Consider the following 24,317-nt stretch of genomic DNA (forward strand, 5'->3'; position numbering starts at 1 on the left):
TCCTAGAGGAACATTTAGGTTATAGCGTTTCCCAAACACCACATTTGATTTCAGAACTCTTTCACAATCGCCATCTCTTTGGTTCCAAAAGCACAAGCCCTAGGAAAGCCCAATGCAAATTTACACATGTCTTAGTGACATTATACTTCAGAAGTTTCAACCTCCAAGTCAAATATCTTTAGAAAAATCCATACACATTCACTCCTCGCAGCTTTCCACAGAACCACCCTTCGGAGGCTGTTAATAAGTAGGATTCCATTCTCACCAAGTATCATTACCCCTAATTTAGAAGTGAGAAGAAACCTAACACTTGATATATTTCATCTAAGTGAATCGGCTCTGCTTCCCGGTCACGTAGGCATCACTACCACCAGCTGACAACAAAGGAAATTAAATGACTCATCCAGGGTCACACACATCTAGCGGCAGAGAGTAAGAAAAGGAATTTCCATCACCTCCATCCACCCGAGGTGAGTGGGTCACTGGGACAAAATGGACACAGATGCACTGATCCAAATTCCTCCGGGGGACCACACTGGGCAGGTGCTGCTGACTCACCCCCACCCAGCATGACTCTAAGTGGGACTTTGGGCAGAAGAGGGAATGAATGTGTAGGTGATAAAGAGCTCTGAGCTACTTGAACAAGAGGGCTTTGTTTTCTGGGAATCCCAGCTGACAGCAAAAAAACCAAGTCGGATCTGCAATGCTGGGTTCACATACCCCACAGCTCTCGGGTGGGTAAGGCTTTTTCTGCAGCCCGTGTTGGCCTTACTGCTTAGACTATGTGACTAGTACACTGAGGAAGGAAGGAGGAATGAGTCCTTCACACAGATGTTTGCATGAATATTCCTCACTACCCCAGCCCTGCCCGGTTTTCAGCTGAATAAGAAGAGAGGGAGAGAAAGAGAGAGGGGAAAGCCCAGACCTTGAAAATTCAGAAAATTGTGGATGGAGGAGAATGGAGAAAATGTACAACCTGATACTCAAAATTTAAAAGTTGTTCCTACGGTGGTTACTTGATTGTATTAATGGGCAAGTAGCTGCCAGGGTGTGGGAAGGAAAAGACCTCGTCAGAAGGAGCTGAGGGTAATTTAATAATCCCACTGAGACAAGGAACAGACACCATCCTGAGATGTTTGGAAATCTGACTTTACGTGTCATTTTTGGGGGGGGGGGCGGGGAAACTCAGGTTTGCCTTTATTTTAAAGACGCTGAACATTGCCTGCCCCACTATTCCAGGTTTAAATGTGAACATTTTAATATTGGGCAGGGGAGGGGAGGAATAGGCAGTGAGTTGTCAGCTTCCCAAACAAATGATGTAGTTTCTTTCTCAGCCGCAGAAACAGTTTGATAAGCATCCAGCAGTTTTCGTGGGTCCACAGACAGAAGCCACCCACAGTAAGAGGAGAAATCTGAGACAAACATGAAAAATTAATCGGAGCTTATAGAAAAGGACCTGTAAAATGAATGACACCAAGCCCCCAAGCAGGCATTTTTATCTTCTCTGGGGTCATGGATCCACGGGGGAATCTGATGATCACTGATACAAACACACAGAACTTTGTGTGAACCTAAGGTACTCACTGTCTGGGGCCTCACCGTGGACCTTCTGGGCACACAGATACTAGATTAAGAGGCCCTCATCTTGGCAGAAACCAAACTTAACTGGCAAGTGGCGTTAAGACTTCCTCCTTCAGTTTTGAGATAATTAGCTGAGATGACTTCTAGAGCGATCTCTGGGACCACTCCAAGAAATCATTTCACTTAATCATCTAAGGTAGTCTATTAAATATTGGCTGTTCTGAAAAATCGGTCTGCAATCTGCCAATTCTGGTGACTTATTAGAAATGATAAAAGACAATTCCCTGCAGGACAGATTTAGATTCCATTAACCCCTACCAAGATGTGGTCCAAATACTGAGCAGAGTGCCCTGGTTTCCTGAGATGGGCTTTGGGATGGGATCTGCAAACACCACCAACTGCTGATTGCTGGGGAACCAACTGCTGATTGCTGGGGGACTCATTTCATCATTGGCAAAGCACATAGCAAAATAGGCTGTGGATGCCCTGTGCTAAATTTGACAAGAGTCCTCTTTCTCTTCTCCCATATAGGGGGTCATTGGCAAACATTTGGGGATGGGGAGAGCCCAGGCTCCAGGGGCAATGTTCAGGGTTCTCCTCTTTAAAGTGGAGCTGGTATTCTCCTCCACTTGTAGGCCAAGGACCTCACGCAGACTCCCCACCATGACCAGGCTCAAAAGGTGAAAGCGATCAGCTTTACCAATCCACTCATAGGTCTTGGCTACCTTTTGGGTTAGAGCAAGGAGTGACGGAGAGAAAGGGGGACACTGACCAGCCACAGAGTCTCCTTGCCCATACCACAGTAAGGAAGGCATTTCCTATATCCTTTCGAAGCTTCTGGGTCACTCCAGAACAATGCCCTCTGACATTTGCGTGGGTCATCCTACCGGGAACGGTTTCCCCTGCCTGGTACTACCTTATTTTCTGAACCAAGATGGAGGCAGGGTGGGGGAGGTGCTCCTGGTCTGGTGTGCAACAGCAGACACAGGGGGTCACATGAGCTGGGGCCGGCTAGTCTGGGACACTGGGAGTCATCGTAACTGTTCCTCACAGTGCCTTCCCTCCCAAGATGGAATCTGACGGGGCATCCAGGCAGGCATCTTAGTGCGCTTCTGAAGGCAGTGGCTTGTTTTTAGGGCAGAGTGACTGGAGCCCTGCCACTCTGTGGCACACCTTCAAGGCTTTCTAAGTAAACTCATGATAAATCAGATGCTGCCTCACATTATGGTCTACATTCTGGACCACAGAAGCATTTCAGGTGATTTTTCAGAAGAATTAAATAAGAACATTCTTAAAACTGAGGAAAATTAAACCATGAACCTAATTTCCCACCTTCTCCTCCCTCTCTCACCCCCTCCTGTGAATTAGGAAAAGACCCAAGTTCTTTGCCTTGGGAACAAATCACCCTAATCCAGCTTGTGACGCACCAGCATCAGCTGGGAGCCATTGGTTTAAGGTTTTGTTTTGTTTTTTTTTTTTTTTTTAAAGATTTTATTTATTTATTTGTCATAGAGAGAGAAGCAAGAGCAAGCACAGGCAGACAGAGTGGCAGGCAGAGGCAGAGGGAGAAGCAGGATCCCTGCCAAGCAAGGAGCCCGATGTGGGACTTGATCCCAGGACGCTGGGATCATGACCTGAGCCGAAGGCAGCCACTTAACCAACTGAGCCACCCAGGCATCCCTGATTTAAGGTTTTAAAAGAGAAGTGAGGGGGGCGGGGACAGAAAGAGAGAAGGGGGACAGAATTATTTGCATTGGTATTACAGGGATTAAATCTAAAATTGTCTCATGATAGCAGGCATTTCCTTTCAGCCAAGTTTCTTATGTCTCAAAAAAATCATAGTGTTTCACCCAGCTTTCCATTCAGCTTAACAATTTAAATCTGTTTCCAGCAGTCTGAATGGAAGTCGGCGCGGACTCCGTGAGATTTCTTTCTATTCAGATTTTCTGAAAATACTTAAAATGAGAATTTTTAAAGTTCTCCTTATTTATGCCTTCCTAGCAGAGACGAGGTGGCTGCTGGCGTAATCTGGGGAGGTCAAAAGCCACCCTCACCGCGAAACTCTTCTTCCACAGGCTTCCCACACCTCCTCAAATGTTTCCCAGCACGTCGTCCAAGCAAGCGGTAAGGTGTATTGGAAAGAGAGCGGCCTTGGAGGGGAAGCAAACTTAAGATTTAAAACCTAGCTGTTCTACCACTTACTAGCTGGGAACCTTAGCAACGTATTTCGCCTCTTAGAAACCCAGTGTTCAGTCTATATACCTAAATGCGATCTACACTGGTTTGGGTCTGAATGATCGAGCTGATGATCTAGGAAGTCAACTGATACCTAACAGGGCTCCATGCATGTCGATTTCAGGAAAACAGAAACCGGCTTCCGAGGATATAAAGCAAGAATTGAATGCAAGGAATTGAATTCAAGGTGATGGGAAAGGTTAAGAAGTCAACCAGGGGAGAGGGCGGCAGCCCAGCGATCAGCTACAGCTGAACGCCACCAGCGCCCGAGGCTGGAGGGACACAGGCAGCAGGCAAGCTCTCCAAGGGCAAGCACGAAGGTCACGGGAAGGAAAAGTGGGGCCACAGCCACGGCGGAAGCCGGGGTCATGAGAGAAGCCCGTGTGCTGCCAGAGATGGGCACCCAAGGCAGAACAGGAGGGGGAGAAATACCGCGCCTCCTCCCACTCCAGCAGTCCCCCACCTCTTGCCAAAGCCTCCGGCTGCCCACCCACACCCGGGCAGTGCCGCCTGCAGAGCCTGCTCCTTACCATACAGAGCGGAGCCGAGGCTCGGGAACAGGCCTGAGCACAAGCAGGCCTGGAGACCGGAAGTCCTGATGCCACGAGACCGGAAGTCCCGACATCACGTGGTCTAGCCACACGGAAGCCTGTGCCCTGGGGGCAGGTCTCAGGCGTTGCTCCTGCTAGCTCTTCCTGTAAAGCCAACACCACCTTCCATCTTTCTCTAAACTGACCCCGGAGTAAATAGATTTCTATTTCTTCCTCTTTCTAGGCATTGCTCCCTAGAGGCAAACACTCCCCACCGCACCTGCCCAAACCCATCGTGTTGGGCGGGGTAGGCAGGGGACAGCTAGCCTGGAAGTTCACAGGCTTTGAAGGGTTCACAGGCACAGTGCTGCCCTCAGGCTTGGGCTGGGGTGCCCCTCCTCTGGACCTCACTTTTAAAAGGCCAGGACTCTAAAAGCCAAGGGAAACTGGCAGCTCCACTCCCCGCCCCTTTGCCCCTGCTCCAGGTGTCTGACATCTAATTCCCTGCCCAAGGAGCCTGGAGCATATTCATAGGCCCTGATTGATCTTTCCCCCTGCTCCATCCTCCTGAAGATGGACAATCCCTCCAGAGCCCTCATCCTTAGACCTGAGGGGCGACCATTCATGGGGGCGCAAGAGGGGGAGGGAGGGATATGGTTATAAACATGGCTTATACACCACACACCTGGGTGTCTACACATCTGCCTGTGGAGCCCCTCCTGGGGAGGGATGTAATGAGGGGCATGCAGAGAAGGGGGACAGGCTGTCTGCCTGGGGTTGGGGGGTTGGGGGGTTGGGGCCAGCTCTCCACCTGCCATGATGTTCTGGCATAGAATTTCAAGGAGTTCTTCATAGGAATCCGGACTTCCAGGTTGTTATGAAGATGTGACTACTGAATTATGAGGACAGAACATATTTTACTTAGCAGTTTTCAACTTGATTTCTAACTTTCATGTATTACCAGAGGCCATGAACCCTCCTGCTTTGGTCCCCACACTCGTTCAGTGTGGACATGGGCCAGATGGAGGTGGGCTCTTTAACCAGAGGATGGGCTCTGAGAGTGTGGGGCTCAGACAAAGGGGAAAGAAGAGGCCCAGACCCACGGATTCTCACAGGCCAGGGATGCACGAGGGCTCTATATCCACACAGGGCAGGGGTTCCAGGGCTTCTGAATCTGGTATCTGACTTCTTCAGTCTTTGCAGGACAACACCCTTCTGGTATTTCTGAGCTAACATTATGGAATATGGTGTATTTTGTTCTAAACACATTCCATCTGTTGTCACATGTAATACTCCTGTGAGACAGATAATATCATTACGTTCATTTCACAGATAAAGAAACAGATAAGGAGGTTAAGCAATTTGCTCAAGGCACAACCAGGATTCAGATCTCTGAGTCCCAGTCTCAAGCTGGGCTCTTAACCACACCCCAACTTGCCTCCCACTCCATGAGAGAGAGAGAGAGAGAATGTTTCACTGAGGGCTTAAAGAAGTCTCTTACCCCCCAGATAGTGAGGGACCACTCTTATCATTCTCCCAAACACTCCAAGACAGTTCTTGTGATGCCTCTTTTCCTAGCTGGACATTCCCTTCTTTTTGCTTTTCCTCATGTGATAGAACATCTAAACCCTTTACCAACCAGCCTGGGGTCGCTCCATCCTGTTTCATCATCTCTTGTGAAGTGTGGGACCCAGGACTGAAATCCATATTCAGGTTGTCTGATCTTCCCTGCATGAGCAGAATTAGGAAATCATTTCTGCCCATTGTTCTTGTGCAAACATAGCAAGACAGGATTAGCCCTTTGTAAGAACCTGTCTGCAAGCATTTGTTGAACACCCATCCTGTGAATGAGAAAGCCTGTGCTCCACGAGAATATAGTCCAGTGAAAGAGACAGGAATTGATCATTTGAACAATGTGTGAGTGCCACGAGGGAACCCAGAAGAGATAACATTCTGTAGCAGGGGTGGCTGGAAAATGGACATTAGAGTCAATGGGAATCCATCAGGTGAGCTAGAGAAGGAGGTGGGAACAATGCGTGCAGAGGTAGGGAGGTGCGCAAGGACATGGCACAGTCCAGAACCTGTTGAATAATCCATCTGATCCTTTGGAGGGATCTGACATCCTGAAGGCAAAGGGGAGCCACAAGCCTTTTTCTAGGACTTGATTTCTATTAACTCATGGAGCTTTTAGTCCACTGAATTCCTGAAGTCCTTTCACCCTGTGTCACTGATTTGCTAAAGTCCAGAACTTTCCACACTTATTCCAATTCAGTTTCATCCTATTAGATCCTGCCCATTGTGTCAGTCAGTCTAGATCCTATTTCTGCACACCCAAACTGTTAATTCTCCTTGCATCCGCTGCCCTTTCTTTATTGTTAAAAGTATCCAAAACAACAGGCTTGGGCAGGGACTTGTTGCCCACCAGGACAGACTTCCTCTGAGTTACCATGAGTTGGCATTCCTCAGGTCATGTGTTCCATATACAAGCACATCCAGCTCACAATTTTCCAATTTTGTCTACAAGAAAGTCCTGAGAGATACCCGCTGTCCCGCTGAAATCTGGATATGTCATCATCAACGTCTCCCTGACCCACTGGCCCAAGAACCCCATCAGAACAGGAAATGAGTGACACCAGCCTGATTTGTTTCCAGTGGACCCGTGCAGCGATTCAGCTCTCTGTGCTCCTATTTCTAGGGTGCATGCACTGTTTGCTTACTAGCATGTACTACAGTTGTGCTGGGTTTTTTGGTGCTCCCCATCGTACCCGTACATATGTAGTTTGCAGAATCCAAGCACTCTCCCTTTTGAAGATGAGGACTTTTGCCCACCCCAATCTTTGGATCTCTCGCATTTGCTACGGTCTATGAAAGATTAACAACAGCTATGGAGCGAGCTGGGATCCTGCTCTCCCCCTGGCTGTGCTGGGGCTGGGGAGCACTGGGCGGGCATCCAGAGTCTCCTCCAACCCTGTCACGGGCATCTTTGCACCAACCTTGGGCTCCAGTTCCAACTCAGTAGGGTTATTTTTCCCTTTCCAGACTGAAGATCATTCTTGAAAGAGGAAAGAGCAACAGGCGTTTGGCATTTTGTCATACTCTCTTTAGTGCTTTGCATCGCAGGCTGAAGAGTTTGAATTTGATCTGGTAAGTAATCCCCGAAGATTTTTGAAAACAAGAGTGATGTGATCCTATTTTAGGTGCATAGTTTTAAGGTTCTGGACTATTTTGCATCATAACTACGTTGCTCTCGGCATTAACATCGAACTCTAGCAGTTGCCTATAACATGACAGGCAGAGCAGAGCACAGTAGCCAAGCAGAGTAGCATTAGATTTTTATCTTCAGTACGAGGCAGAAAAGGGAAACGGCGGTGAGTAGGATTTGCAGTCTGACAAACCCAGGTTTAAAATACCAGCTCCATCATTTAAAGCCTCGGGGCCTTAACCAAGCACCTTCTCACCTCTGAGCCTCAGTTTTCTCATCTGTGTAATGGGAACAATAATTGTACCCACCAGTCGGAGTCAATTGCAAAGCGCCCTACTCCACAGACCAAGTGCCAAAGAAGTGGGCCTTTATCCAAATCCTTCATCTTTAGCTGTTATGATTACACAGTGGTCACCTTGCGGGATTCCAAAGCTCCCCCAAACCAGGGGGCATCCTCCGGAAGCAGCATGAGGAGGGGTGACCCCCTCCCCCATCAGATGTGGGCTCTGTGAAGGGAGGCGGCATCTGCTGGTTGCGTGCCTCTGAGACGCCTGCCTAAGGCCCCAACCCCTGAGTGACCTGCAGGGGAGGCTGGCACCAAATTCCTAGAGTCCTGACTGCCCCTCCCACCCTAATTAGCTCCACCTGGGTCTGTGTTTTTGTCAGGAGTTGCAGGGTTAATCACTGGAAGAACCAGTTTTTTTGGTGGTTTTTTTTTTTAAGGTTTTATTTATTTATTTGACAGACAGAGATCACAAGTAGGCAGAGAGGCAGGCAGAGAGAGAGGGGGAAGCAGGCTCCCCACTGAGCAAAGAGCCCGATGCGGGGTTCGATTCCAGGACCCTGAGATCATGACCTGAGCTGAAGGCAGGGGCTTTAACCCACCGAGCCACCTTGGCGCCCCAAGAAGAACTGGTTTTAAAATGCACCCCCAGGAGTTGGTCTGGGTGATTCTTCAGAGGAAACTGGAGCCTGGGAGGGAGGCGCCAAGCCCCAGAGGTGGCCTGTGTCCCTCCACCCCACCCCTTGGAAGGAGCTGGCAGCTTCGGGCAGGTGTGGCCTATCCCATCCCACACACCTGGGCCGCCCCCTCCTGATAGGCTGGGCGTGAGGAGAAGGGGGTCATGTATGACTGGGGCGGGTTGGAGGGGAGTGACAGCCGGGGCACCACTGGCCACCTCGCTCTCCTGCTCTCAGACCACCCAGCCCTGAGGCTGGCCTCCCAAGGCTGAGCAACGTGGCTCTGGAGAGTGCGTGGTACCTACCTTGCCTCAGCCACATTTTCTTCCCACTACATCCACATCCACCCAGAGGCCCAGTTCTTCAGATGCAGCAAGAATATCCCCATACGTGCCCTGACCCTGTCAAGAATCCTTGACCTTCCTAAATATCAACCAGAGTTCAAGGGTTTTCACGGGATGGCTGCTTAGTCCTCACTCTATGCCTGTGATAGGAGTGCTGCTGCCCCCATTTTATAGATGAAGAAACTGAGGCACCTGAGACCTCAGGTACCTTGCTGAAGGCCCCATGGCCAAGTAAACAGCAGAGATAGGATTTGGGCTTATGAATTCTTGCTCTACATCGTATTCTATTTCTTCTTTTGTGATACAAACCTGGGGACTTTGAGACCTGGCAGGGGCAACTACTAGGCAGTGAGCCCCAATGTACTTCCTCTGGGGGCTTAGTCCAAGTAAAAATTACCCCAGGCTCTCTGGCAACCAGGTTCATTTCAACTTCTAGGACTTCTGCCGCAGGACAGAAGTGAAGCAGAACCCAGCCCTTTCCCTGCCCCAGGAACCCTACACACACCCTTCTCTCCCCTCCGTTGGGGTCCAGGAAGAATTCACAGAGTCCCAATCCTTGGCCACTGGAGCCTGAACTCTTTTTTTTCTTATTTAAAATTTTAAATTTTAAATAAATTTTTTAATTAAAATTAAAATTTAAATATATATGTGTATATACATATAAACAATAGATACATTGTATATAGAATATATACATTATATATTCATTAGAATTAGTATTCATTAGAATATATTTTTATCCCCAGGGGTACAGGTCTGTGAATCACCAGATTTACACACTTCACAGCTCTATTCTTTTTTTTTTTTTTTAAGATTTATTTATTTATTTATTTGACAGACAGAGATCACAAGTAGGCAGAGAGGCAGGCAGAGAGAGAGAGGGAAGCAGGCTCCTTGCTGAGCAGAGAGCCCGACTCGGGGCTCGATCCCAGGACCCTGGGATCATGACCCGAGCTGAAGGCAGAGGCTTTAACCCCCTGAGCCACCCAGGCGCCCCTACATTGTATATTCTATATACAATGTATATGACTGGGTCTGTGTTTTTGTCAGGAGTTGCAGGGTTAATCACTGGAAGAACCAGTTTTTTTTTAAGATTTTAAATTACACACATTATATTATATAATATATATATATATATATAAAATAAAATTCAATGTAATCATTTTTTAAGTGTATCGTTCAGTAGTGGTAAGTATATTCACATTGTTGTGAAACAAATCTCCAGGACCTTTTCAACTTGCACATCTGAAGCTATACCCATTAGACAGCAGCTCTCTCTCTCTCTCTTTTTTTTTTTTAAGATTTTATTTATTTGACAGACAGAGATCAAAAGTAGGCAGAGAGAGAGGGAGAAGCAGGCTCCCCGCTGAGCAGAGCGCCCGATGCGGGGCTCAATCCCAGAACAGCTGGGATCATGACCCAAGCCGAAGGCAGAAGCTTTAACCCACTGAGCCACCCAGGCACCCCAACAGCAGCTCTTTTTTTCACGCTCCCTCTCCCCAGCCCCTAGAAACTATGATTCTCCTTTCTGTGTCTAGGAGTTGGACTCATACAGTATTTGTCTTTTTGTGACTGGATTATTTCATTGAGCTTAATGTCCCCAAGGTTCATTCATGTTGTAGCATGAGACAGGATTTCCTTCCTTGTTAACCACTGAATAACAACCGTGGTCTCTATATACCACTTTCTGTTTATTCATTCGCCCCTTGAAGGACGTTTGGGTGGCTTCTGTCTCTTGGCTATTGTTAATGCTGCTATAAACATGGGTGTGCCAATATCCCTTTGAGATCCTGTTTTCAGTTCTTACGGTTGTAGACCCCAAAATGGTAATTCTATCTTTAATTTTCTGAGAACCCGAAACTTGTCTTCCACAGCCATGGCACCATTTTATATTCACATAGATAGAGCACAAAGGTTCCGACTTCTCCACATCCACATTCGAGATTTTCTGTTGTCGTTGTTGTTGTTTGTGATAGTGATCGTCCTGAGGGGGGTGAAGCATGGCACCTTAACTTTTGAGCACACAGCCCTGCGCAGACTGGTGGGAGCCTTGGGCCTCCCCCACGCCAGGGTTGCAACTCACACGTGACAACAGTACTTACTGTTAACATTTTCCCCATGCCAGAGAAGCCAAGTGACTCTTGTTGACTTGCAGAAAATCCCTGAGCATGTTATAATGGTCTCAGAGAAGCCCTGAGGAACTGCTACAGTTCCATGAACCATTCCTGGGTGAGCCGTGTTTGCAGTAGGTGGCGAGTGGATAATGATCCACTGTAATATTAATTATGATTTTACATTCTATGATCACGATGATATGAATGATCATGGAATGTAAGTTCCATACAGGCAGAGACATTTATCTTGGTCATCTCTCCATTCCCAGCACTTGGCACATAGTAAAGGCTCAGAAATATTTGTTGAATGAACAAAGAGTAAATGAAACAAAGAAACGAATGCTTAGCTTTCTGAATGTGTACAAACCAGTCCCACGGAGTCAAAATGGCCCACAATGGCGGCCATTAGCAGACTGCCCTTTCCTGCCTGTGGGGTGGCTTGCAGACTGGGGGTCATGTGACGTCAGCTGTCCTCCAGTCTTGCTGAAGCATCTTGTACGTGGCTTCCAGCCACCTGTCCCGTCCCCTCTCTCTCTCTCTTTCAGGACTCGGGACTTTGTTTTCTGATGCGGCTGTCAAGGAGAGGGTTTCAAATGTTTGAGAAGGGCGGTCTTAGCAGAGGATGTTGGCAGGCAATGAGAAATTGTCAGCTTCATTGCAGGAAAAACAAAATGAATCTCTTCTCGCTCTTTGCAGGGAAGAATTTTCAGGATCTCAGCACTTTTTTTGTACAAACAGTGAGATCTGGCAGCCACCCACCCCACTTCCAGATATGAAGACACTTCAGGGGAGAATGAGAATGAGGGGCTTTCGAGCTAACACAGACACAGCAAAACTTGTTTTCTCTAGTATGGCCAAGGGAGAGGGTCACAACTATGAGGAGAGTACCCAGGACCACCCTCGGATGTCACAGTCTATAAGAAATACAGTGAGTTCACACTTGCTGGGTGCCCGGCACTGTTCTGGATACTTCACAAACTCATGTAATACTAACTCATTAAATCTTCCCAGTGTTCTTGAGGGATGGCGTACCTGTTGTAGAGAAGGGAATACCAAGCTACCAAGAGGTATGTCGCCTGCCCGTGGTCACACAGGTCCTGGGATCTGGATCCAGGCTTGTGGTTCCAGAGTCTGGGCTTTTCCCTTGAACTGTACTGGATCTCTTTAGTCATTTGTCAATCTGTTTGTTAAGGTCACACCATTTACTGAGAACCCAGGATGTATGTAGCAGGCCCTACCCCTGGGAGTGAACAAAACACAAGTCTCACTCTAAAGCTTTTAGTCTAACAAAGATGTTCATTCCATATGGGTCTTGTCTATAAAACTGGGCCAGGCTGAGTGGGAACCTGGACTTACCAATTGCCAAATCAAATTCAAATTTACTTAACGATCAAGATTCATGACAAACGACTTCTCAGGAGGGAAAATGGAATCTTTTTTGAAGAAAACAGCTCTAAGGGTAGGTGTGTTTTAATGGTGACTCTGGCCTCTGGAAGAGATTTTGGCACATTCAAACCAGCAAGGGAAGTTGTTGACTCCCCTGTAGTGCCCTTCACATGGGGGCACACCTATCCACCCAAGAGCTGAGGACGGCCACGATTTCCTCATGAAAATATCAAATGAAGCCATTAGTAATATCAAGTGATATGAACATCGACCACATTCCTTCACTGGAGTAGGATTGATGGGGTTTCTCGGGCTGCCCCTTGCTTCCCTGGAGAGCCCAGCCAAATAGCATTTTCTTGTCAATTCAAAGAAATCGTGGATTCTGTGTGTGCAAACTTAAAACCCAGAATGGCAAAGCTCCTGCGCACCCCACACACACTGCGGAGAGATGGACAGACTCTCATGGGTCCGCCCGCTTACAGTGCGGTAGGCCATGCAGAGCTGGGGCCTGGATTAACTCTCAGCTCTGCCTTTCATGCAGGCAAATCACTTTCTGTCTTCCAGTTCCCTCACCTGTAAAATGGGACCCCTAGCTAAAAATCTTATGTTCTGCATGGGATGGATGTCAGGATCGAAGGAGGGAATCTAGTGGAGAAATGCCCCGAAAGTGTTAGCTCTTGTCATGTTACCGTTGACCCTAGAGCAACATGGGTTTGAATGGCACAGGTCCACAAATATATGGATCTTTCTGGATAAATACAGGCCAGTACTCAATGGGGTTTTTTTTTTTCTTTACTGTTTCCTTAATAACATTTTCTTTTCTGTAGCTGACTTTATGGCAAAAGTACAGTATATAATACAACATACAAAATTTGTATCGATCGACTGTTTATGTTACTGGTTAGGCTTCTAGTCAAAAGTAAGCTATTAGTAATTAAGTCTGGGGGGGGTCAAAGCTCATACGTGAATTTCCACTGTGCAGGGTGCAAGGTGGTTGGAGAGATGCTGCCCTTAAAGCCCCACATTGTTCAAAGGTCACCTGTACCTTATTATATATTATTACCTGCAAATGATTAAATGATTAAAATTCAATACATGTAAATAAATGTGCTATGAGTACCTTATGAGAATAGTTTATCTCTGTTCCTCAAAGTTAAACATGATCCGTGTTAGACTCAGGGTAGGGCTGTGGCCTGTTTGGGGGGTTTCCAGTGAGGGGACACTAGTAGTGTGACTCCCACCTTCCAGACTTTTTTTTTTTTAAAGATTTTTTTATTTGAGAGAGAGAGAGAGACAGGGATAACAAGAAAAAGCATGAATGGGGGAGGGCAGAGAGAAGCAGACTCCCCACCGAGCGGGGAGCCCCACGTGGTACGTGATCCCAGGACCTTGGGATCATGACCTGAGAGGAAGGCAGCCGCTTAACTGAATGAGCCACCCAGGGACCCCTGTGCCTCCCCTTCCAGTGTGAGGCTCCTCACAGTAGCTCAAACCTCCTTCCTTTAACCCTGACTTCCGTCCACTTCGTACGTTCAAAAAGGCGAGGCATTGCCCACCCCCACTTGTCATGACTTCCGGTTCTGTTCTAGGTTGGAGTCTCCAGAAAGCAGTGTTGGGGACAAACAACTCAGCAAGGCAGTGCTCCCAGAAGGGAGATGAGGCCAGGGAAAGTGAGGAGGCCAAAGAAGAATGAGGTCCGAGCAGTCTGACTGAGGCCAGCTTTAGAGACTGACCCGGCAGGGGGGCCTGGAGCACGTGGCATGTGACTGTCCAGCCTGAGGGGCAGCCAGGGGAGGGTAGCAATGGAAGTAGGAGTGGCTCTGTCCACCACTGTACAGGTGACCTACCTGGGAGAAGCTGCATCTCCCATTGACACAGCTGCCCCAGATCTAGGGTCCAGAGGCCCTGATTCCCAGAAGGGAGACATCTCATCTGGCAAGGGACCCAAAAAGAGCCCCACTAAGCCTGAATCGATGCAAGCAGTTGGTCATTTGGCGGCTTCTCAGACTGGCAGCCCACCTGGCAAAGAAAGGAGCTGCCATCCTGGGTGGGGTAATGAGTCATCAGGAGTCTGCAGGGGCCAGGCAGGAGTATGTCTGTATGGAACTCGGGCAGCTCCAGGTCACTCCCAGGCCTGGGGCGAATTGTGACCCGACAATTAGAGCAGGCCGAGCCCTGGTGACCAGGGACTCAGACTCCGCCGGGACGAAGGGCAGGGTCACAGCCCTTAGAGTGCCAACGGGCCAAAGGTGAGGGGTAGAGGAGGGTTACAAGAAAATCCATTTCTTCTCCAGACTAGCTGCACCAGGTGGGGGAGGGGCGGGAGCGGGGCGGGGCAGGGGCGGGTGCGGGACAGGACTCTGAATTGTCGACTGACTCTCCTCTTGTACCTTTCCTATAAACTGTGGTCAATCTCCACAATGAAAGGTCTGAACTTGAATGAGGGGGGCTAGTGGGCAGCGTCTAGCCTCTGCCAGATCCTCTTAGATTCCTCTCTTGTGGATTTGTTCACTCCTGGCTTTGGTGTGCTTTTCTTCCCAGCTCTACTCCGGGTACCACTCATCTTAGATCAGGTCCCCCAAAGCAGACCCCCAGATGAGGATCCGTGTGCGTGACGCAGGAGCCTGGTAGGGAGTGGTGGGGGGAGGCAGGACCGGGGAGGAACGAAGGCCGGGGCTCCCAGAGGGTGGCCGCTACCGACCCCAGCACAGGAAGTGGGTTCTGGGCGCTCCCTCCATGCCGCTGAGGCCGCTCCCAAGCCCTGAGGGCCATCTGCCAGAAAGAACCACGGGGCTGGCTTGGAAGCAAAAGGCAAAAGCACATCAAGGCCTGGCTGCACCAGAAATGGTGGAAAGGATTAGGGGCAGGTGGATGGGCGCTGGCATTTTCTGCTCCCAGCTTTACTAAGATATGGCTTTTGGAGTTGCTTCGCTCTCACAGTAAGAATGAACTCACACCCCAGACAGAGAACCGAGAGGGGAGAGCAGGTGTGTTTTCAACAGAGCAGAAGACCACCTGTGCCCAGCCATGCCTCTGAGGACCAGCGTGCGGGGGAAGGTGGATACACAGCTCTGCCCTCCAGAACGCCACCCCCGCCCTTGCCCCGCACAGGAGAAGCCACCCGTGGACTTTTGAAACCACAGGCCAGCAAGCCCCCAGGTGGCCTCTTATTACAGGGCAGAAGGCAAGGACAAGCCCCAGGGGATTACAGACGGGCAAGGTCACTCGGAGCCCAGGAGATGCAAAAACAATGCAAAATAAAGAATTGGCACTGACGAGTTCAAGACACAATTTGTTTCTTCCAATGACACTTCCGTAAGTTTTGCTCGGGCCTAGAGCTGTTTGCGCATCCGGCCAACTTCCAAGGGTCAAAGACTGTTTCGAGAGCAACCACATTCATTGGCGAATTCACGGTGTCTTTCTTTCAGTACAGGTTTGCGTGAGTCCTGCTCTGTCAGCGGTGCCTGGGCTGAGCATAGAGTGGGGAGACCCTGACCCTGCCCTTATGGCCATGCCCTTCGTGGTTTAGCGGGGAGACAATGGCTACATGAATAAGTACCCACAGATAGGGAAGTACATATTGGGATGCGTGTCTTTTTTTTTTTTTTTTTTTTTTTTTTAATTTTTACTCATTTATTTGACAGAGAGAAATCACAAGTAGATGGAGAGGCAGGCAGAGAGAGAGAGAGAGAGGGAAGCAGGCTCCCTGCCGAGCAGAGAGCCCGATGCGGGACTCGATCCCAGGACCCTGAGATCATGACCTGAGCCGAAGGCAGCGGCTTAACCCACTGAGCCACCCAGGCGCCCCGGGATGCGTGTCTTAAAGGAAAAGTGTGGAAGCCACGAGAGGGCAGAGTGGTCTGAACTGAATTAAACTGGTTGGTCAGGAAGGTCCCCTCTGAAGAAGCAGCATGTGTACATGGAGGCCTGAAGGACGAGTGGGGGCTAAACCATTTCGAGAGAAGAGGTTGGGTGTTGGGTGGGGGGCCATCCAGAGCAGAAGGAACAGCCCCGGGTTTGGGGGGGGTGGGGAGATGGGGGCTCAGTCGGTTGAGTATCTGCCTTCCGCTCAGGTCATGATCCCAGGATCGAGCCTCACAGTAGGCTCCTCACTCAGTGGGGAGTCTGCCTCTGTCTCCCTCTGCCTCTCCCCTCTACTCATGCTCCCCCCACCCCCTCGCTGTCTCCCTCCCTCAAATAAATAAATAAAATCTTAAAAAAAGAAAGGAAAGGAGGAAGGAAGGAAGGAAGGAAGGAAGGAAGGAAGGAAGGAAGGAACAGCCTGTACTAAAGCCTAAAGTTGGGAAAAAATAGCAGTGGACCTGAGGATCAAACTAACCAGAGCCAACAGGCAAATGAAAACCCCACAATTCCTCCAGAGGATCCAAGCAAAAGTCTGAGCACGTTTCTGCATGTGGTCAGTGAGGGTGGGGTTCCAGGAGGGACACGGGACCCTGGAGTGGTGATAAACTTTAGCCCCCAAACCAGCTCTGGGTCAGATACTTAAATCAGACAGAAATAATGAACCTTCTGATTAAAGGTCAGATCAAGTAGTCTTGGCTCCCAGCAAGCACGGGCCGGGAGGACGCGCCACACACACCACAGTCTCCATGAAAGGGGCCCCGGCCATGGGGAGCTTGTGCAGCCATAATGTCTGTCTGAAACAGAGCCTGTGGGAAAGAAGCTCTCTGGAGATCACTGGGGGAGAAAAGAAGGTAGCTGAACATTTGAATTTTTATTTTCAGAAGAAGCTGGAGGCCAGTGAGGCAGAAATTACAAATATGAGATGTACTGAGGAGAAAAGAGTTTGTTTTCTACAACAAAAAATATTTGTGAAACTTTTAGATAGATAATATCTAAGAGCCAAGAGGAAAGGTCCTACCCTCATAAAGCCTGTAGTCTAATGAGGGACAAAAGACCTTCATTTAAATAATATAAAAACAAATGCGTAATTGTCCATTGAAAAGCCGCTGGGACGCCTGGGTGGCTCAGTTGGTTAAGCAGCTGCCTTCGGCTCAGGTCATGATCCCGGCGTCCTGGGATCGAGTCCCATATCGGGCTCCTTGCTCGGCGGGGAGCCTGCTTCTCCCTCTGCCTCTGCCTGCCATTCTGTCTGCCTGTGCTTGCTCTCTCCCCCCTCTCTCTCTGATAAATAAATAAAATCTTTAAAAAAAAAGAAAAAAAGAAAAAAGAAAAGCCGCCTGCAGGACAGGCCTGTGGGGGCTGGGAAGTGGGGACTGGCGTGTGTCAGGACAGCTTCCTGAGGAAGGGGAATTCAAGTGCAGATCTAAAGTTTGAGAAAAGGTTGTTCAGGCTAAGGGAGCGGAGTGGGGGCAGGGTGAGAACATTCTAGGCATTGCGAAGGGTATGAGGCACTGTCGTGGGGACATCTGAAAAAAAAAAAAAAAAAAAAAAAACAGAAGAAACCTGGTGACTGGGGCTCAGAGAACAGAAGAACAAAGAGAAGTAACAACAAGGTTTAAGGATTTAGAGTTGGATTCTAAAAACGTATTCTATGTGTTCACGGATGGTGGAATTGTGGGGGCAGGAGATCAAGCAAGGAGACTAGGTAGAAAGCTCTTGGAGAGGTACAGGGTGGCCTGGACCAGGGTGTGGACAGCGATGACAAGCAAAGGAGCTTCAGAGAATGGGATGGTTTTAAGACATATTCAGACGTAAATTTATAATGGATGCTGGATGCCGGGGAGAGAGACAGGAAGGATGGGTTCTGCCTGGGGAACTGGGTGGGTGCTATAGGGTCATACATCACGTTAGGGAACCCTTCAAAGGAAGGTACTGATTTTAGGCATTTGGGTTAGATTAAATTGGAAGTGTCCTTGAGACCTCCAAGGGGAAGCAACAGGGTTGATTAGATCTGAACTTCAGGGGAGAGACCTCAAATAATAGTATCAGTTTGGAAGTTACTGATGTATGAGAGTTATTGAGGTCATGGGTCTGAATGAGGCCACAGGGGCCTCATATATGAGTATGAAAGTACGTATGCATACAGAGATGTGGCTTTGTTGCTCACATTTATTTGGAAAACACTGGGTTAATCATCCTTAAACTGGATTCTTCACTGCAGGACTTCTCAGGGACCTTTCAAAGGCTAATGAGTGGGGCACCTGGGTGGCTCAGTCAGTTAAGTGGCTGCCTTCAGCTCAGATCATGATATCTCCAAGTCCTGGAATCGAGTCCTGCATTAGGCTCCCTGCTCAGTGGGGAGTCTTTGTCTGCATCTCCCTCTGCCCCACCCCTCATGGCTACACATGTACTCTCTCTCTCTCAAATAATTAAAATCTTTAAACATAAATAAAAATAAAAAGTTAATGAGTATTTGCATTTCTGGAGGGAATAAGAAAGACTAATGAACACTGGGAATTTCTAAATGCAGATTCAGAGAAACCTGAATTCAGAGATTCCTGAACTTTTTTTGACCACAGAATCCTTCTACCACAGGGCATCTTATTGCACTAGAAAAATCTTTCTGACAGTACAGTACAGTAAACAGAGCCCTTTTTTTTCTTTTGAGGATAAAACCAACAGTAAAACTTCACAGTTGAATAGTGTACCACACTTGTCTGAGTGCTCTCATATCACTTCTTAACTCCCCAAATAACCCTGTTGGGGTGGTCTCGTGAACCCCACTCACGGTGGAGGTACAGCTACATTAAGGGGCATGCCCAATGCCCAGTGTCTCACAGCTGGTGAGGGGAAGGCCTGGAACTAAAGCCGGGATGACCAGGTCACCAAGTCTAACATCAGATTCAGTTTCATGACCTTGGCTGTTCCCATGTGAAAACACATGGTCTTTAACAATGTTACTAATTTAATAATTGTGGGGCTGCTGCTTGGGTCCTCAGAGCCTTCATCTGACATGGCTGCTGGTCTGCTTCCTCTTAACAGCCTCAGAACAGTGACACTGAGTCAGACCCAGACCTTTCCACTGACAGAGGAAGGACCTGGTGGTTCTCACAAGGTCAACTTCCAAGGCTAGAGCCATACCTCCAGCATCCCAGCTTCTCATTAGTGGTCAGTTATGGGTCTAATACCTTCAGATTGACCTAAAACTTACAAAAACCTATTTTTCTTTTAATCTTGTATCAACACTTGAGATAATGAGGTCTCTGAGTTCACCCTTCCCGCTATAAAACCTTTATTAATCTTTTATATGTTGATTGAAAATTAAGCTGTTAGAGGAAATAAATTTCTCCAAGAGGGAGGATTATCCTTAAAGACAAGCCAAGACTACTATCTAACATGAGCACAGGACTCCTCATTTCATAAAATTAAATATACGCTCCTATTAGTGATGGCCTTAAATAACATTTGGGAGTTAATTTCTGCTCAGCTATGCCCTCAGCTGAACTCCTCTCCATGGCAAAGGTCTGTGCAGGCTCTAGTGGGACAACATAGAATATATTCCCCATTAAGGAATTTCGGTTTTTTTTTTTAAACTTTTCTTTTAAGATTTTATTTTATTTATTTGAGAGAAGGAGAGAGAGAAAACATGAGCAGGGGGGAGGGGCAGAGGTAGAAGCAGACGCCCCGCGGAGCAGGGAGCTAGATGCAAGGCTGGAACCCAAGACCCTGGGATCATGACCTGAGCCAAAGGCAGACGCTTAACCAACTGAGCCAGCCAGGTGCCTTGTTTTTTCTTTTTATTATATAAATTTTCATTGGATTATAATATATTTTTAGAAAACTGTGCACTCCTTAATTTTCACAAAGTAACCGTGCTCCTGCGACCACCACCCACATCAAGAAATAGAGGGTTATCAGCTACTTGGCTGCTCTTTCCAACACCAAGCTCTTTCCCTCCTTCCTAGGTCAGGTAACCAGCCTTCTGACAGTGTTTGAGCTTCCTTTTACGGCTGCAACAAAGTAACACAAACGTAGTGGCTTAGAACCATATTCTCCTACAGTCGTGGAGAACAGAAATCCCAAATCAGTCTCCCTGAGCTAGAATCAAGGTGTTAGCAGGGCTCATTTCTCCTAGAGGCTCTCGGGAGAATGTTTCCTTGTCTTTTCTAGATCCCGGAGGCCACCTACTTTGCTTGACTTTCCGCCCTCTTCCTACATTTTCAAAGCCAGCATCGGAGCCTTTTCTCTCAGACTCTGATCCTCCTGGCTTCCTCTTATCAGGACTCTTATAATTAGATTAGGCCTACTTGGATAATCAAAGAAAATCTCCCCAACTCCAAACCTTTAATCACATCCACAAAATCTCTTTTACCATATATACGGTAATATATTCCAAAATCCGGGGGATTTGGACACAGGTAAGTTTGGGGGGGCCACTGTTCAGCCTACCGCAGACTGTAATGCTACAGATTCATGTCACCCATTGTGAACCTTAAGTAAATAGAATCATACGCTTTTTTCATGATGTCTTTTGATTTTAAACGGTTTTAAGGTTTCGAGTAACCTATCTTACCAGTCTCTTGCTTTAAGGTTAGTGCTTTTGTGACTCTTTAAAGAAATATTTGCTTACGTACCCCAAATAATGAAAATACTCTGCTTCCTCTGGTTGTTAGATTATTTTGTTTATCATTATTTTTTTAAAGGTTTTATTTATTTATTTGACAGAGATCACAAGTAGGCAGAGAAGCGGGGGCGGGGAGGGGGGGGAAGCAGGCTCCCTGCTGAGCAGTGAGCCCAATGCGGGGCTTGATCCCAGGACCCTGAGATCATGATCTGAGCCAAAGGCAGAGGCTTAACCCACTGAGCCACCCAGGCGCCCCTACCTGTCACCTTTAAACCTACAAGCCACCTAGAATGAGTTTTTGTGAATGGTGAGAGGTAGTTACTAAGGTTTTTTTTTTCCTGGGTGGGTACTCATATGATCCAGTATGATTTTGGGAAAAGACTGTCTTTGCCTCATACGTCTGCATGACCGCCCTTATTCTAAACATCTGTTTCGGAAACATACCATGCTGCCTTAATCACTGTAGTTTCTAAACAAACCCAGCTAGCCAGTGGTGCAAGTTCTCCAATGTTGTCCTTCCCAAGTAGTATCTTGGCGACACCTGGCCTTCTGTATTGCCATGTAAATTTTAGAATCAGTTTACCAATTTCTTAGAATTTGACTGGGACTGCACTGAATCTGTAGCTCATGTGGGAGAGCATGTTTATAATCCCTCGTCCCCTAGTCCTTGAACATTTATTTGGGTCTTTAACTTGGTTCAGTGACATGTTACTCTTTTCACACAAAGGTGTTGCACATCTTCTCCTGGATTTATTCTTAGGTGTTTAACATTGGTTATGTTGTTGTAATGCTGTATTATTATTTAAACTTTTTATTTTCTGATTTATTTTTAGTATATAGAATGCAATGGATTTTTTTATGTGGATCTTGTATTCAGCTGTCTTGTGAAGTTCATTTGCTGATTTTTGTAGTTTGTAGCTTCTTTTGGATCTTCTCTCAATAGCTATCTCTATATAAATAATATGTATTACATACATACTCATAAATATTTCTCTATATTATCCATGATCCTGATGAATAATGGCAGTTTTCTCTTTCTTCTTCATTCTCATTGTTCTTGCCTTATTGTATTAGCTGTGAACCTTCAGTCCAATTTTGAACAGATATGATAACATGTCTTTGTCTCATTTCCAAACTGGGGAGATTATGATGTTTGCCGAGGACTGTATAGATGTCCTTTATAGGATTAAGGAAATTCTTTGTATTTCTAGTTGGCTAAGAACTTATTTTAAATCGTGAATGAATAATGAATTTTTTAAGATTTTTCATTTATTCATTTGAGAGAGAGAGAGAGAGAGTGAGCAAGGGAGACCATGAGCAGGAGGGAGGGGCAGAGGGAGACGCCAACTCTCCGCTGAGCAGGAGCCCAACACGGGACTTGATCCCAGGATCAGGACCCTAGCCAAAGGCAGATGCTTAACCCACTGAGCCAACCCATTGCCCCAGTATTGAATTTTTCAAATGTTTTTTCTGTGTCTATTGACATAATCGGTAAGATTTTTCTTTTCATTCTGTTTACGTGATATATTACATTAACTGAGTTGTCTTGGCTTTTTATTTTGAAACAATTTTAGACTTACGGAAAAGTTGCAAAAATAATACAGAGGTTCCTTATACCCTTCACACAACTGCCCCAAATGCTCATTTTATATAACTGTAGGATAATTGTCAACTTAATTGTCACTTAAATAACACTGGTATGAAACTTCGAGTCATACTACATCCTTTATTCAGATTTTACCAGTTTTCCCACTAATGTTCTATTTCAGGGTGCCGTATTGCATTTGGGGTGGTGTCTCCTTAGTCTGCTCTAATCTGACAGTTCCTCAGTCTGTCCTTGTCTTTCATGACCTTGACGCTTTTGAAGAGAATTTTGTTAGACTATCCCTTAATTGAGGTTTGTGCGATGTCTTCTCACGATTAGACTGAAGGCATTCATTCCTAAGCAATATTCTGCAGAGGTGGTGTGCCCTTGCCAATCATATCGGGGGTACACGACGTCTTGTTACCGGTAATGCTAACCTTGATCACTCAGTTATAGCGGTATCTGCCAGTGTTTGTTGAGTTCTAAATATTAGACTTTTCCGTATATTCTTGGAATAAACTCTACTTGGTTATTTTTTCATGTATTTCAAGCTAATATTTTAGGCTAATATTTTAAATAGAATGATCATATCTATGTTTATAAGAGAGCTTGGTAATTTTCTTCTCCTGAAGATTTTTCTCAGGATTTAAGGTTAAGTTGGCTTCATAAAACCAGGTAGTAACTGTTTCCTCTTTATTCTCTAGGAGAGTTCATGGTTTATGTAAGATCGTAGCTGTATCTTCCCTAAATTCTTAAAGAATTCACTGATGAAGACAACATGGGCCTCAAGTTTTCTTTGAGGGAAAGTTTTAAGTGACAGAGTGGATATATATAGGACAGTTAGATTTCTACTTTCCTTTATCTCAGGTTTAGTACAGTGTCCCTTTTGAAGAATTTATTTCCTATTTTCTAATTTATTGGTAGAAACTCATAATATCCTTACATTCTTTTTTTTTTTAAATTGCAGCATAACTGCTGAATGGAATTTCATACCACAGTGAAAATGAATTATCAATTCAACATTGCTGAATCTCAAAAACATAATTTCAAGCAAAAAAGACAAATTACAGATGGATATATATATATACAATGATTTCTTCTGTATAGTTTGTTGTTGTTGTTTAGAGAAAGAATACCTGCACATGTGTGTGTGAACAGGGGAGGGGTGGGGGGGGGAGAATCTTTTCCTTTTTAATTAAAAAAAAATTTGTTTAGTTTTTAAAAAAATTTAAATTCAATTAATAAACATATTGTGTATTAGTTTAAGAGGTAGAGTTCAATAATCCATCTGTCTTAGACAACACTCACTGCTCGTTATATCACATGCCCTCCTTAATGCCCATCACACACTTTTTTCTTCTTCAGTGGGCTCTATGCCCAACATGGGGCTCCCACTCAGAACCCCTGAGATCAAGAGTTGCACTCCCCACTAACCAAGCCAGCCGGGCACCCCCGCTTTGTATTCTTTTAAAGGTATGATGTGTGGTGAGCTGCTCTTTTTCATTCTTGATATTAGTACTTTAGTTCTCAATTTTTTTCTCAATTATTCTTAATGGAGGTTTACCAAGAGTACTGATCTTTTTGTAGAACCAACCTTGGGGTTTGTGGATTCTCTCATTGTACATTTATTTACTATCTCATTAATTTTCTGTTCTATCTTTATTAAGTTGTACTTTCTTGGGTGTTTAATTTGCTGAGTTCCTCCTCCCCTGCACAGTTTCTTGTGATAGGTTCTTATGTAAATGATTTTCAGCTTTTCTTCAACATCTGCATTTAAAGCCACAAATTGCTGTCCCTAGTCAAGCACAGTTTCAACTGCATCCCATGTGTTCTGTCTGATATGTTATATTTTTATGATCATTTCATTAAAATGTTTTCTCATTTTTCTTTGA

The 24,317-nt window shown here is 46.4% G+C and overlaps 2 long non-coding RNA genes across 2 annotated transcripts; both read left to right on the forward strand.

The window, feature by feature from the left end:
* Positions 1-335: 335 nt before the first annotated feature.
* Positions 336-24,317, forward strand: LOC309865566. Its single transcript, XR_014312173.1, has 4 exons — positions 336-470; positions 3,657-3,705; positions 7,386-7,490; positions 23,393-24,317. It is a non-coding gene; the product is annotated as an uncharacterized lncRNA (long non-coding RNA).
* LOC309865564 lies at positions 14,556-15,615 on the forward strand. The gene is made up of 3 exons (XR_014312171.1): positions 14,556-14,601; positions 14,894-14,979; positions 15,315-15,615. It is a non-coding gene; the product is annotated as an uncharacterized lncRNA (long non-coding RNA).

The sequence above is a fragment of the Mustela nivalis genome (assembly GCF_964662115.1).
Source record: "Mustela nivalis genome assembly, chromosome: 5".
Lineage (NCBI taxonomy): Eukaryota > Metazoa > Chordata > Mammalia > Carnivora > Mustelidae > Mustela > Mustela nivalis.